Here is a 16,722-nt window from a genome sequence, read left to right as displayed (position 1 = left end):
CAGGACTGAAGTGTGCATAAGCAAACACAGAAGTTCAGCCTGTGCCTATTTTCTGGTGTGATGAAGAACGGTGGAAGCAGTAAGCCAATGTTTAGAATGAATAAACATTTCCATATAAAGTGTATATTTTTTCATTCTCATTCTATAGACAGTTTCACCTTACAGCCAGAAAGAATATGTCACCATACTGGAGGCTGTTAGCTTTTAAGTTAAAACGAAACAACGATATATACCATAACTGTGATTAGAAATATTTGGAAGCAGAGCCTAAACAACGACTTAAAAGGCAACCTCTTCTTACAGATTCAGATCTTGGCATCATCATTCATGCCTTCAACCTTTCAAAACTAGACTACCGTAATGCACTCTGTGGGGAAACTATCCCTTGAAGACAGCTTGAAGAATGAATCACACGTAACACATTACAAAATGTGTTTCTGAGCCTACTTTCTGTGGCTTTTGGAGCATATGTCAGGTTCTAACTTATCACTGATACATTTCTCAATAGTTTTGTTTAGGTAGATTTTACAGGTGATTTCCTCACCTGCTGGGCCACAGTTCTGTGACTTCATCTCCCACTTGAGAACCATCCCCATAGGAGCAATGACCGCCCCTTCACAATGGGCATACAATACCAGCTACTTTTCAAGTCCCCATCTGAAAAACACGCCTCTCTCTACAGAGACTGAGTTTACAAACAGGCTTCCATTTCAGTGCAGCCCTGAGCATCACAAGTTGGCAACCCTAGTTAACTTGCAGGACTTGGAAACAGAGCAGGGATTGCCTGAATTAATGGATTACACACACTGCTTGCTGTAAATGAAGAAATATAATAGACTTTCTCCTTGGTTATTTTTGTTAATGCTGCTGCTATATTGATGTAAGAGCCTTGCTCCACAATGACTTTATCATGTAAGTGTGCCTTATTAATTTAGCCCATATTCATTAAAAGTCTTAACGTAACACACAAACACACACACACACACACAGAGAGAGAGAGAGAGAGAGAGAGAGAGAGAGAGAGAGAGAGAGAGAGTGTATATCTCAGGGTGGTGTGCAAAATGTATCAAAATAAAAATACATATAATAGTAAAAATACACCACAATAAAAGCCATCACCAAAAATTTGGCAGTAAAAATCAGTTGAGCCTTTAACAAACACCAGAACAGTGGCACCTATCTTACCTTGTGGGTGCGGTTGTGATTCCAGAGGCTAGGCACCGTAACAAAACAACAACAAGAACCAAACTGCAACAAAGGCTGTCGCTTAGGTTGCTACTGGATGTACCTGTGCAGGCAGCAGAACAACCAGAATGCCCTTACCTGCAGATCTCAGTGGAGAGACAGGCAGGCATTTTGAGGGGAAGCCATTCTCTCAGGTAACTTGGCACCAAGGTTTTATCATCAATAACAGCATGCTGTGCTGACAGCTCCTTGCCATGCAGTGCAGCCCCCTAACCAGATGCAGAATGTGCTCACTATATGCTGCCTCGGTTGTCAAGCTAGCAGCCACATTCTGTACCACCTGCAGCTTCCTGACCAACCTCAAGGGAAGCCCCACTCAGTGTGCATTACAGCAATCCAGACTCGGCGTTATCAATGCATGGGCCACTGTCTTGCGCGTCTACCATAGCTCTGAAAATCCTGGCCTATATCGTTTCATAGCCCAGCAGCATGAGAATGCAGATATTCTGGGCTTTAAAGTCAGATTTATATTTTGCTCTGTGTTGTGTATATTTGGAGCAGCAGTTCTTTTTCTTGCTTGGTATCAGAATTCAAATCAGAGCGAGGCTCACAAAAGGTATTAATCGAAGCAACAGAATCCCTTTTTACTCCTTTCATGGTTAAGGGAAGCTTGCTCCTTTTTTATTTTCTAAGTATGGTTAGGCGCCTCAAGCATGCTTGTTAGGATGGAAAAAGCGTGCAAATCCCAGACCAAGGGCTCTGCCAAAAGTCTCTTTAGACAGGCAAGGCAGCCAAAAGTATGCTGAGAGCATGCCAGAGCCATACTGGGTGGCTAAAATTAAATAAACAGTTAATAAAAAGATTTTAAGTCAACCAAGATGAATACAAACTTGCAATCTATCTGCTTTATGAAAAAGGGATCTGCCATAGCAATTGAAGTCCTCCACACTTACATCTCTGCACTTAAGTCAAGAAAGAGTGAAGCTAAAATGCGGTCTCTATTTTGCATGCAGAAAAAGAAAGGGAAATGCACACGAACAGATCAATGCATCTTCTCCCGCAGTGAGGGCTTCCCCTTTAAAACCTAAACCCAGCCTGCCCCCTGTTGCCAGCAATTTACAAATTATATCCTGCAGCAATGGGCAAACATCAGGCAACCGGTGACATCAATACCAATAAGTCTTTTGAAACAAAAGATGGCCCATATCAGGAGATCACTTCATTATGCACATCTGAATGCAATATATGTATCATCCCTTCATTATAAAACATGGTCAGTCCCTAACCAAGAACACCCTCTGATTGCATTAGCCTCTGATGTAAATGCAGTTGTGTATGGGTGTAAATGAAATTCATTCTCTATCAACAATAAAGATGAACATCACCCAGGATCAAAAAATGCCTCCATAAATATCAAATACTGTGATGCGTTTTCTATATCATCTATCTATCTATTATCATCTATCTATCATCCATCTATCTATCTATCTATCTATCTATCTATCTATCTATCATCTATCTATCTATCTATCTATCTATCTATATCTATCTATCTATCTATCATCTATCTATCATCTATCCCTTTGTTCAAATCCGTTCTGGTATTATTTATTTAGATGCTAGTAATAAGTGCTACTAGAAATGATAATGAATGTGTAGCCTTCCAGGAAAATAAAGCGTGCAGGGTGGGGGTGGGAGTTCACTAAGTATAATTTGTTTCTGCTACTGCCACTGTTTTAGTTAACACTTCATGGATTGCCTTTTAGTCAATTCAACTCTCTTAGAATTGAACTACAAGAGATAAGATTGTGGCAGGTGAACAGGAAGCAGTTGGGTTGAGTGGGTTTTGATACCATGGGCCATCAGTAAGGGATGGGGAGAAATTTGATTCCGTATGCATTCATAGGCAAATCTCCCTAATTCACACTTTCTGTAATAAAATGTGAAATGAAACACAACCGTCCTTTGAACTTCTCCAAAATCTGCAATGTGGTTCTCCAGCCAAGGAATATGTACAAAATGCACATGATAATAGAAATGCAAATGTTCATGAAAATAGCATACCAAAAGTGCCTTATAAAAGGGGGAAATTGCTATGCAAAAATATATATTTGTTAGGCAAAATTGTACCCAAAGATGTGATTATTAGGAGAAAGTTACACTAAAAAGCTGCTGGATTTTCATGAAGATTTGTGTTTTTTTTTAAGAAGTCTTGAACTGCTGTGAAAATGCAGAGAAATGAACATAAGAATGGAAAAAATGGCAAAATTAAATTGAGTGATCCACCCATCCCAACCTGGTGAGATTGACTTTGCTGGTTGTGTGCAGAGTGTAGCTTCTGGTGTCTCAGACTCCTTTGGGCAAGGATGCCTGGGGTCTCTTAGTAGCTGTGCTATTGCGGCTCATGTATTGAGCGTGCTGTAATGTCCTTGTCTAACGGTCCTGGTCAAGCATCCAGTCTGGGTTGGCCCCCTCCACTTCTGGGCTGCCTGACAGAGTAACCTCTGCTACCTACTGAGATTGATGAGCAATAGTGGGTTTACCAAGGATACCAAAGGCATTGCTGGGGATATTTTTGTGATCCTGGAGAATATTCTTGTGGCAGCTTTTAAATATTTCCTGCTGATGTGTTTCACCCTCCCGTCCTATAACTTGTATTGGATATAGTGGCTGTTCCACCCATGTAGCAGCAACGTATCTCCAGCCACACATCACCATGGAAGCACAGGATTGCTGTACTCATCGCATTTCCCTATACTAGCCTTCTCTCTCTCTCTCTCTCTCTCTCTCTCTCTCTCTCTCTCTCTCTCACACACACACACACACACACACACACGCAGAGTGAGAGCATAAGTGCAAATGAGTTGGGCTTAATTAAGAGCATGCTATTTTTATATTTTCACAGCTTTCCTTATAAGGTTTACTTCCTTTAAGCTATGAAAGATGTCCAAACATTTTGAAGCATACAGCCAATGTTACCAACATGAATAAATAAAAAAATATTGGCAGGTGCATGCCTTTGCTGTACCCTTCTCAGCACCTGTCAATTACATTTCTGTTCAGATATGTAGAAGCCAACAAGTGTTTTACTCTCTTTAAAAAAAGAAAAGCTTACTGTTGATTTTAATTATGTTTTCGTATTTTGAATTACCTGTTTTCAACTTAGTTTTTTATTGACAATTTCTGTGTTTGTTATACTTTTTATAAACTGCTTGGAGGCTTTATCTGCAGTTAATCAGTATATAAATTGTATTAAATAAAAATAAAATAAATACTGATATGGAAAGTAAGCAAAGTTAAGTTATAGAGATTCAGGAACCGATTATATCACTTGCTCATTGTTTCAGAGGCATATGTGGCTTTAAAGCAGTGCTTTTTTCTAAAAAAATGTTTAGGGGTACTCTCATTTTGACTCAAGAAAATCACCATTTTATAGTTCAAATCGGGGGAAATAAATACAGTAAATGGACAAAAGTAAAAAGATTCACAAAATGTTTAGGGGTATGCGTAACCCTGCGTACCCCCAGAAAAAAAGCACTGCTTTAAAGTATTCATTTTTCTTTAATATTTGATAGCTGTTAAGGGAAATTGTGCATAAAATTAATATATTTGTGAAGATAACAAACACAAATATTAGGAAGAATTGTTTGCAAGGCTTTCAAAATTCACACTAAAATTTCGATGAATTTTCATGAGGATGAAAAATAAATAAATCACAAATGGTTGCAGAAATGTGGAGAACTGAATTTAAAACTTGAGAAATCCTGCCATCCCTACTCCCACCTATTCTCCAAGTGGAAAAGGACTGAGGTATTAGTACATTTCTGCTGCACTGGTCTAGGCAAATATAGACCATGAGACATTTTTCAAAAACAAAACAAAAACCCACCAGTGATGAGTTATGGGGAGTTGAAGCAACATCCAGCAGGTCCCGAGTTGAACCTCAAACAGGGAGAATAGAAAGGGTCAGACATGAAGCCAAGGTGGAATTTAGAGCATTATAGACAAAACACAGGAAGAGGCTTCATTTCAGGTCCAATTGTTTGCCTAGTCCAATATTGTCTATTCTGTGTGACACCAGCTCTCAATGGACTGATCACCTGTTCTAGGCTCCTTTGTATTTAGTGAAGCTGAGACATTTGTACGCAAAGGATGCAATCTACCATTGGGCTATGGTTCCTTTCAGATTTTGGAGTCTGGCAGAATGTAGGAAGCTGACGTGCCATTAAAATGACAGCTCTCCACAGACTCGATTCCAATGAAAGAGTTGCTGAAATGAAATTTGTTCAGGAGTCATCTGTTGAACTCAACAGGCAGAAAAGATATAGAGCGGATGCTCTATAATAGCACATTTCAAGTTTTTTTCATCCACTTCATATGCTACGCTACCACATGTTGTTGTTTTTTGTGGGTGTTTTTTTGCTTCTTCTCTTCTTTTATAAAAACACTTTCAGAAATATTTGCTCTTTATTGAAAGTATTTGTTTACTAAAAAGTAGAGGAGTCCTCACAAGGCGGTGCACCATTCTAAAAATTGCATGAGAATAACATAAAATCATCAGTTCTAACACATGTTGACCTTAAACTGAACAGTGCAAGTTAATCTAAAGCACAACAGTTAATAAAATGCAGAATGAAAGAAAAATAAAGCAAAATATTGCTGGCCAGTAACAACATGCTTGTCCATATTCTATCCATATATTGGATATTTGTTTTTCATTTTTCAAAAACCTCTATGCCAGTCTTATCCTTATTTCTACACAAATAGACTCAAGAACTACAAGTTTCCCAGAATCCATGCAACAGTGCACGAGCAAATAAGTACCCAGAGTGGGATGCAGTAGTGTCCTTGTGCCAACATCACTCCTGGGATACAAAACAGAGCCAATACAGCACTGCAAAATGTGTTGCCACTCATTCCCAAAACTACTGTTATTTGCCAGCTACACCGGCTATAACAGAATGAAATAATGAAAAGCAGTTGGAGACCTTCACCGACACTTTATATGTATGTTCTTGTGGTTTGCTCTATTTCAAGGGTGGCTGACTTATGCCCTCTCCCCAGTGTGGAGGACTCCAACTCCCATGAGCCACAACCAGCATTACCATTTGTCAGGGGTGATGGGAGTTGTAGTCCAGTAGCAACTGGAGGGGGGAAATAATTAGGTCTGTTATTTGGAATATAACTTAGAGACAAACTCATGCCACTGGAATGGATGCACAATGCAGTGTGCACCCAGCAGCTTCAATGCCGAGTGCCGTCTGCATGAACCTGCATTAAGCAGAGACTCTCCCCTCCCACCCCCTGTGTTCTTTTATTACGCACAACTCTAAAATAGAGCTGTAAGGTTTTGAAAAGGCTAAGGGTGGGAAAATGTGAAAGCAATTATAAAAGCAAATCAAAAGTAGGAGGTTCAGCAGGGAGCAAAATGTAAATGTCAGAAAGAAGTTATCACCAATAATTCAGCCATGGAGTCATGAGAAAAAATGCCCACAGGGAAAGAAGGAAGCTACTGGAAAATGACAGCAAGCCCCGTGGTCCCAGCCACAGAACTAGGTCTTGCTTTTTGAAAGCAATGATACTCTGCAGAGTGCGGGACCATTCATTGTTTTTGTCAAAGAACCCCTCTGGGCAGTTGTGGATGAGCAAGACTTGCTTAGTATGCAGCTCAATCCTATACATGATTACTTAGAAATAATTCCCATTTTGTTCAAGTGGTTCACACCCACGTAAGTGAGCACAGGATGCAGTCATATAGAAACTGTCAAGACGGCAATTGAATATCCAAACATAGTTAGATATCAACCATAACTAGGAAGCTGCAAATCAATTACAAGAATTTTAACAAATCCTTCCTATATGTAAGGCTGTCATCATGCAGCCCCCATAGGAGGATTTGTAGTGCCATATCACAACCCTTCATTTGCATGAAGTTAGAGCATAGTCTGCATTTGAGGATTACTTGGTTGAACTATCAGTCCCAGGTTCATAGAGAAGTCTTCAGAAGCTTGTTCTCAGAAATTTGTCTCAGGTGATTTGGGTGCTGCAGGGCTCCATGGTAGGTCACTGTCTGAGAGGCCACAGATCAAAAGCTGCCTTATACCAGGCCATTCTATCTGTCCATCTACCTCAAGATTGTCTACTCTGGCTGTGGCTCTCCTGGGTCTCATCTTTCACATTACCTGTTATTTGAACTGACCATTTCACCTAGAGATGCCAGGAATCAATACGGGGACTTTATGCATGCAAGCATGTGCTCTACTAATGAGCTATGGTCCTTCCACTCACCTCCTCTAAAGGCATATGGAATTTAACGGAATGCAGCAGGCTATTTCAGCTATATCTTAGCCCAAAGGGTCTTGCTCATGCCGAGTCACAGCAGGAGACTTCAAATGCAGAAAATGCTTTTCCTCTCTTGAAGTGAAAAAGGTTAAGAATAATGTAAAAGTGCACAAGAGAAATGCAGAAGCCCATTTGCAACAAAGGCAACTGGCCGACATGTTTTAAGATACAGGTGAAAAGATTGCCAAGGTTGTGAAATTTCAAAATGACACGATCAATTAACTGCACTTAGGAGAGTGGGCAATGGTATACAGAGGACCACATCCAGATGGAGCCATTAAGCAGCTCCCAATTCAGTGATCATCTGAGATCATCTGGGGGGAAAGCAAAAGGTTTTGTAAAGAGCAGTTCAGCCTTAAGGTCTTGCCAGAATCTTCTTGGAAGATTGTCCATCTATTTGTTGCCTTAAAAATCTCCCCCTGCATAAGGATAAAGCATGCGAAGTCCTAATACAAAACAGTCTCTGTTCTAAGGTTTTCACTCCAGTGTGAAAGGCCAGGCAGTGCTTCTTTCATTTAGTTGCACCATTTGAATAAACAGAAGTTGCTGCCCGAGCAGCCAACTTGGAGGAGTAGAAAGAAACAGCAACTTGTAACACTTGGCTGTCTATATAATATTTGAATTTGCAAAAAAGAAGGAGGAAGCAGCCATCTCCTTATATTCCAGAATAATCCATTATATGTTACCCATATTCTAATCTCTAAGACTAAACTTGGTGAAGGATGAACATTAATATTCACAGTCTGCAGCATCATCACAGATGTGCTGCAGGACACATACAGTCCACCAAGAACTCCTAGGTTTAGGTTTACTGAATGAATTGCTCCCCACAAAAAAGTCCTACAGCAAGAATATAATAATAATAATAATAATAATAATAATAATAATAATAATAAACAAGCATGTTAGAAATACAAGACTAAAAACATATGGTAGTGGTGTCGGTCTTTGACTGGCATGGAAATGATGACAAAGTTGGCATCAGGCAGCCGTCCTTGGGGAGAGCATTCCCTAGACAGGGAGATACCATGGAAAATGCACATTCTCTTATCACTACCCTACAGACCTCCCTCTGAGGTGGTGCACAAAGAAGGACCTCACAAAGAAGGTTTAGGATCAGAGTTTTCCTTTTCCTAGATGAGCTACCTTCTCAGCATGATGAGCCCCATCTGCCCTGCTAAATATATAAGCCAATCATTTTAAATTTTTTTTAAAGCTTATCAAAAAGTTTCAAGAGAAATTGCAACAAGCTACCAATGAGTAAAGGAGAAATCATTGTTATTTTCTGACAAACTCATTATCTCTCCTCTCCCCCTAATCGGATAAAACAGGCAGCTAAACTGCCATTTAAACTGACTGCATGAGCATATGCAGAAGAGACAAATAACAAGAAGCTTTCATAAAATATGCTTGATTAATTCAACTGTGAGAAAAGAGACAACCAGAGCAGATGTAACTCTTGTTGATTATAATGTAAGGGGTCCTGACCACAAGCGGAATTCTGCAGAACTCAAGCATGTTAATTCTGCTATGCTCTGATTCATCCTGGGAGGTCAAAGTGAATAAAAGTGGGTCTTTCTTTCTCCTGGTAGTGCTGTCAAAGTTATTCTACTCCTGGCTAATGGAGGGGTTAGGGAAGACCTGACATCTAATTAATGTCGATTACAAACACTGAGTCTCCGGAAATAATAGTCCTAGGGGGAAACAAAGGGCTCACACGAAGGAAACATCTGTAGCTCAGTAGACAATACTGAACATGTAGCATAGAAGAGTAGGTCACTCTCTAAGGTTGCAGGATGTTATTTACTGCCACCTGCAGGCCACATCATACATAAATCTGGTAACACAAGAAATAATATAAAAAAGAGATTGGATTATGAATATGTGCATGATTCAACAGGAAAGCATTCCTTTTTGCCTCAGGACAATTAAACTATACTTCGAGGCTTGGCATTCTCCTAACTCTTGTCTCTGTTTCTTAAATCCTCCCCAAAAAGCTGATTATGTTAAAGTAAGTGAGGGGAAGCCAAGGGTATCTTCTGAACAAGAAAATGGATTTTGGCTACAACTGCAACCACAGGAGATGCAGAAAGAAAGCTAAACAAAATAGATTTGTCTGCATTTAAATTACAATTCTTTCATAATCAGGGATCACACAGACACTTTCCATATAAGGGGAAACCTTGTTTACTAAATGGCCTGACACAGCATTCATGTAATCAAAAGATGGGTGTTCATATAGGCTTGCCACATCTACTAATAGTGATAATAAACTCAGTTCTTTCAGTGCCAGTCCTTATTCAGCCAAAATGCTACCATCAACATACACGAGGTATCAGCAGACTTGTGAGAGCCCTAACGTTTGCAGAAATACATGTTAAAAAAATATTTTATGAAAAATGCAGTATTGTCAAAAGTGGCTAACATTTGCAAATGCTAGTGTGAGATTTAGCAATACTTTTGTTATTGACTGGTAAGCTTTAAGAACCTATTTTCAAGGTTGGTTTGAACAACGGTCCATTTCCCAATACTGTTTAGTTCTTTAACGCGAAAAATGTTGCTGAGGTTTCATGTGCCTTTTAGGAAGGTGTGGAAGAAATATATGGTGCTTCCAGACTATCATTATTTTATTGTGGGATTCAATCACCTACTGGCGAATTCAGGCAGCACATGGCAGATTTGGAGCTCTTGCACAACAAACCTGCTTTCCTTTCAAGATCAGACTATATTGTGACAATGAAAGTGATGGGAAACAGCACTGGAAAGTATGAACCTAACAGGAACATGTTGGATCAGGTCAACGACCCATCTAGTTCAGCATCCTGCTGCAGGACCTGAGCACAAGAACAATCTCCCTTCCTGCAGTTTCCAGTGACTGGTATTCAGAAGGATACTGCCTTCGAGCACAGAGGTAGGGTATAGACAAGGTGGCTTAGAGCCATTACCTTCTATGAATTAAGTAAGCAAGTATAATTAAGTATAACACTTGCTTTGACGCAACATCATCTAACCTCCCTGCAAGCAAATCAATGTGAATACAATCCTCATTAAGTAGCAAACACCATCTAATATTCCTGCAAGCAAATCAGGATGAAAGTTCAACAAACAGGTTGTCTGGAAGTACCCATATCACCATCCACCTGGCAAAAAAGTAGGAATAATTCTAGGTGTGAGAATGAGGCCAATTTGAATCAGAACAGTCCATTTTCTTATCAAAAGTTAGGTAAAGGGAACGACCATAACTGAGTTGGGACAAACAGAAGGATCAATGAAGGTCGATTGTATGTTTATTGGAAACAGTCCTATTGTGTTATAATCTAGATTTTAGATTTACCAGTATTTATTTTCTTACCCCATGTTTGGGTTACTCATTGTGATACAAGAGTAATTGTATTGGGTATAATCTTGTATATTGCTCGAGATGACTATGATTAATTAAGCAGTAGCCAAATTGCTGAAATAACTAAATAATAATATTCAAGATCTCTCTCCTGCTAGCCTCTAATAAATGTAGCAGCAGCTACGTGCCAACACTATGGGCCCCTGGGGAAAGGTTTTGCTAGTGCTCCTGAATGTTTTTTTCTGATACTCTCTGTACTTGCACATTGCAAGTACTCACTTTCATAAGTAAACAGGGGGAAGTCTCAAGATAAAAGCTCAGGAGAGTGTTGCCTTTAGATTCAGTCAAATGATCAGAAATGTTTTGCAAATCATATTGCAGTTTGCGATAATTTTTTCAATTGGCCAAAGTTTGCATTTCTTGTAAGAAACCAGTAGAGGGCACTTGATGATCTCATATGCAGTACATGAGGAAATTAATGAACAAAATGTATCTACCCTTGTTTTATCAATAATGTGTTCTGTTATTCAACATGGAGATATTCTTGCCAACAAGATCTTGGGAACATTTCTGTAGATAATAGGTAACACCTGTTCTTTGCCTTCATAACAAAGTTACAAATCCTTTTTGGGAAAAAATAGTCTCAGTTATGCACTTGAAACACATGCAACATTGATATCAGATACAAATATACCCGGACGTTGGATATACATTAAGAATGGAAGTAAAATGCTGCCTTTTTATGTTTGTTGGAGTTGTGGACTGTTTTTTATTTTACTTGATATGCACTCTTTTGTATTGTTTTTGAGTTTTTATTTATGTAAACTCTTCTGGGGCTTTATTGGCAAAGGGCAGTATATAAAATGGCTAAACAAACAAACAATAATATTATAAATAAAATAAATGTTATTTAAAAATATTTGCTAGACAATTTCATTTCTTTTGTATCTTAGGTAAAGTGAAGTTACTATTGTAAATCCTGCTGATATACAGCTTAATACAGTTCAGTGTGGATTCCCAGGAACAGTGTAAGATTTATCAGGCAGCATCTGTCTGACAAATTGATCTATTCCAAATTTATGGGGGTGGGGGGACTTATGACAAGGACTTCCTGACCTGAAGAAAAATAAAACTGTGTTGGATCATATCTGGTTGCCAGAACAACTTCACCAATGATGTATGCAAATACCTTTCCAAAGCCATTCAGTTAGAGAACGGTAGCTCCTCAACCCAAAACAATGTACAAACCAATCCACAAACAAAGGCAGTTTTATCTGGCATATGCCACAAAATTCACTGGAGGCAATGTATTTGATAGGCCAATTTATGGCATTTATCTATATCTGTGAAACGTCAGCAATGCCTTACAGGTTAAAAAATCTCTGGGTGGTACAATTCTGTGGGACATCTGGAAATTGTATTAGAGACCACTTGCCTTTTCTAATACAACTATAGTTCCCAGGTCTTCCATGGCTGGAAGCCAGCTTGGAAACTGTAATAAAGAAACAGGCATACATTCCCTCAGGTCAGGGAACCTACATTTTTGTGTGTGTGGAACAATGTGTTTTCTCAGTTTGGTTTGGTTCAGCTCCTCAGCATGGCCACCTCCAGGTTTAGTAGGGCTCTCAGCAGAAACCACTACATATTCTTCCCCTCCTGTGGTCATGGTGTCTGATGGTGTGTAGTCCAGCGCTATTATTTTTGCCACTATGAAAATGAGGACAAAGTGTTAAGAAATGCTTAAATGGCAGCTTCCGTTTCCACTCTGCCTTAATGGAGGCAGCCCCCATGACAGCGGGATACTGTAGGTTAAGGAAAAACAAGGGTGATTAATGGTAAATCATCCTTGTAAATCCCCCCCCCCCCAGGGACAGGGGGAACGGGCTTCACTCGCAGTTCGTCTCAGTACCTGGCATGGAATGTGGGGGGTAGGAAGGCACTGAGTGCAAAAGCACCTCACCTGGTGAAAACTCTCCAACGTCGCTATTAAGAAGCAGAGGTTCTCCTGTTAACTAGAGCTTAATTTGACTAAAGTACAGCTGCATGCTAGAAAAGATGAGATCACAAACTGCAGAACAAACCAGCTGCAAGGACTTTAAGGTTTGAATTTGAGATAAGACTTCATTCAGTGCAAAAGATGTGGGGGGGAGGGGAGCCTACGGTTTCTTTAGTTAAAGTTTTCTTCTCTACATTTATAATTCGGCAACCGTCCCCTGAATGGTGGTTCAAATTACATTTGTACAAGTAAGGATGAAAGAAATTGGATTATAAATATGGAATATAACATTAAACAGAACTGTGTGAATGTAAAAAAGGGGGGAAGGGAGGGAAGCTCTATTTTGCAAAAGGTTTATGATGGAAAATTAAGAGCTGACTCTTCCCAATCCTTTATTATCTATGAAGTGAACTGAATAACGCTAAGAGGACTTGAAATTTAATCTAATTTAATTTAATTGGAAGGATAATTGGCCATATATCTTCAGCTGGAAGGAAGGATGAAAAGAGTCTGTGAGCTGCTAAGGAACCGACTAGGTTTTTTATTGAGACATCTGCAGTTCGACAGACCACTCTTCTTCCCAGGCTGTGGGGGGGGGGGGGAATGGTGACAATAGTTTATTTACAGGGACAGAGCAACTTTTGCAGCTGTTGTTAAAGTTTTCGGTGCAAACAAGGTAGCACGGGATGGAGCAATGGAGAAATTTCTGGAACAGCAATGGGATATCACCTCCACCCAAGGCATGACAGATAAGAGCAACCATCGGGGGAAAGAAAGACATATCATCTTACAAGGACAGGAAGAAACAACATGGACAGAATAATTGCCACACACAGGAAGAACAAAGATATAGAGTTCCTCACTTGAAGTTTTATAAATCATTTAATGTGTTAACACAACTAGTAGTTATTAATATTGCAGTTGTTGTATAAGGGATTATTATGATGACCGAAATGTGAAGGAAACTAATAATATTTTGGAACGCAGAAATAAAGAAAATCATCAAGTCTAGCACACGGGGGACCACTTTAACTAAATTATATAATTCAGTATTTGAACGATTGATATTAATAATTATTTAAAAAATGGTATTGTTATAATGAGGCCAATATTGGACTGTAATTGAAATCTAATAAAAAATATTATAAAAAAAAAAGAAATGCTTAAATGGCAAGCACTAGCTTTTGCTGCTGCCTGCAATATTTATTCCCCATAGCACCACTGGAACTGATGCTAAGTCAGGACCATGAGGCATTGTGCGGGGATTAAAACGGTGGCTTCAGCTGCCTGGAATCTAGAATGGTTAAATGAGAAATGGTGGCCACCTGGCCCTGAAGGAAATGGTGGGCCTAGGTGTCTGTAACTGCCATTTTGAGTCAGTAGTGGACCCAGTTGAGAGACTGGGACCGTCAGCAGCTTCAATGATCTTATCTTTGATTAAGATGAATCTGCATGTCAAAAAGGGTATTTGCATTTTTTTTGTATGTATCCTTTGCGTGGACAGGCGGAGTCCCCAGATCCTGCGCGGTCCCCCCGTCATGTGGAATAATGACTCAAGACAACGTGCTATGGGATTAAATTGGCCACAACTTTATTAAATTTCAAATGTGGGTAGACCTTGGCTCAGGCATTGGGCGTTCTCCCTCCCCAGTCCCCAGCCGGGGACCTAGGGAGCATCAGGGTTATCCAGTGTGGGGGGGGGATGGGCTGGCTCTGGAGAACATATGTTCAAGCAGAGATAGCCGCCCCCGTTACGCCGCCGCAGGGGAGAGCAATGACGACCTTTCGGCGTACGGTCAAAGCCTCCCTTCAGAAACCCCATTAATGGGGAACCCTGGTATCGCCGCCGCAAAGATGAAGATGGACTAAAGGATTCCGCCCAAGGCCTGATACCGCCAAAGTTGTGATGTTTTGCTACGGGAAAGGCGAAACCTGCCAATGCAGGGAAATTCCTTTCCGGCCCCTTAACAGCGACCTTAACGTAGCAGCGCCCGCATACCTGTGAAGAAAAGTTAACCTGCAAAACCTGTAAAGAAAAGTTAACTTGCAAAATAAGACATTAACTGAGGGTGGGTAGGGTGGGAGAAGCTCTGGAGCCAAGTGAGGATTCCCAGGTAAGATCCTCCCTCTATTGTGTGGGCAGGTAATCCCTCCCCTACCTGGCCTGGTCTCCTTGGCAACGCTTCCCCCAGGTGGGATTGGACAACTGACTGAGGTAGGCGGAGACCTCCAGGTATCCCACCTGAGGGAAGGCAAGGCCAAGCCTATGCTGTTGGAGCTGCTCCAGATCGAGGGGCTGCACGCGTCCACGCAAAGGGCGCCCCCCGTTTTAAGCGGGAGCGGTCATTATTCCTCAGACTGTAGAGGGTAATATATCTCGATCATAAAATCATCTGCTTTTATCTGGCTGACCATTGTGAGAACAAGATGGTGGACTAAATGGGATCTAGGCCTGATCCAGCAGGCTCTTGTTATGTTTTTATCAAAGAAGTCAGCAAAATATTGAAGTACAAATGAAATGTAGAACAACTCTTCACAACAGAAAGGCAAGGTACTTGGTTTCCAGGAGGACCAAGAACTGCATCGGTTCTCCTGGGATTTGATCCTGTGGCATTAAAGACTATAAAACATTTCACAACTGAGACTTCATCCTGACAGCTTTGTACTATACATACAAATAAACTTACAATTAGCACTACTTTTTACCACAGAGAAAACTGCAAGAGAAACAAGTGTTTTAAATATTCATTTTTACAATCCTGGTAATTTATAGCTGGAACTAAGCTTTTTTAAAAAGAAAGAAGTGAAATCCTCTAACTGTTGGTGAATTCTAGTTTCTTCCTGAAGAGGTATTATCCTGTATGAATTTTAAAAAGCAGGATCTTCAGCACTGAATAATCTGGTTAGCATATTCATTTATTTCTCTTCTCTCTTCCTCTCTCTCTCAAAAAAGGGGGAGGGGGAGTGAGGAAAACACAGAATATGTCATAATTTGCTTCAGCTGTTTTAAGTGGATATAAAAACTTCCTCAAGGGTTTTGCAGCAAATGAGCAAATTGAGGCTTTTGCCAAAGGTTCCTGGTATATATCGTGTGTAGAAAGAGCCCTATCTCTGCTTTGCCTCATGAATCCTAAAAAGACCATTAAGCACCAGCGTCATAAATTGCCTAACTGACAGAGCACTGTGTGAACATTAAATGTGCAGTCATTTCTCTCCCCTATTTTTGCTACATGGTAACTCAACTAAACTAGCATTCAAAATATTGCGTTGATGGTGATGATGGTGATGGTGATGATTATGAACTAGGAAAAAAGTACTAGCAAAAAAGATTGCCCCAAATAACAGGCACGAGAACCCAGCATTTGTTTCATCCAAACCATGGAAATGAAGGGGAGTAGCATGATAGTGTTCCTCTGCAATCCAGGTTTTTGCTGGTGGAAGGACCTGAGACAGAAAAATAACTCCAGCAAATCTGCAAGCTGCTTATCTGAGTGCCTCCCCCAACCTAACATTGTGCATCAACTCGCTGCCTAAGGCTCCATGGTGTCTTCTAAAGGCAGCACCTCCAGCCTTGGCTGACCATGTGGCTTCCATTTAGCAGCTTCCATTAATTATTTACAAGCTGAATACAACAGACAAATCTCTCTCCCCCACCCCCGGCAAGACCCCACAGGAACCAGTGCCATTCATGCGCTCTTCCTTCTTTTGCAGACAAAGAAAAGTCTCCTAATATGACTGCCTTGGCACTAAAAAGATTTTTCTAATGCTGCGAGAGCGGAAAGAATACAGCATTTATGAATCCAATGAAGCTGCAGGGTGAATCAGACCAGCAAAACAGAATGAATGATCAAATAAAAAA

At 40.3% G+C, this 16,722-nt stretch overlaps 1 protein-coding gene across 1 annotated transcript in view; it reads right to left on the bottom strand.

Annotated features, from left to right (window-relative positions):
* Positions 1 to 16,722, bottom strand: part of NAV2 (neuron navigator 2) — a 525,889-nt gene that overhangs the window by 384,727 nt on the left and 124,440 nt on the right. The gene's annotated exons all lie outside the window — the stretch shown is intronic.

Source organism: Podarcis muralis, chromosome 1 (assembly GCF_964188315.1).
Source record: "Podarcis muralis chromosome 1, rPodMur119.hap1.1, whole genome shotgun sequence".
In the NCBI taxonomy this organism is placed as follows: domain Eukaryota; kingdom Metazoa; phylum Chordata; class Lepidosauria; order Squamata; family Lacertidae; genus Podarcis; species Podarcis muralis.
Note: the sequence above shows the minus strand (reverse complement) of the source record. Positions and strands in the feature narration are given on the sequence as shown.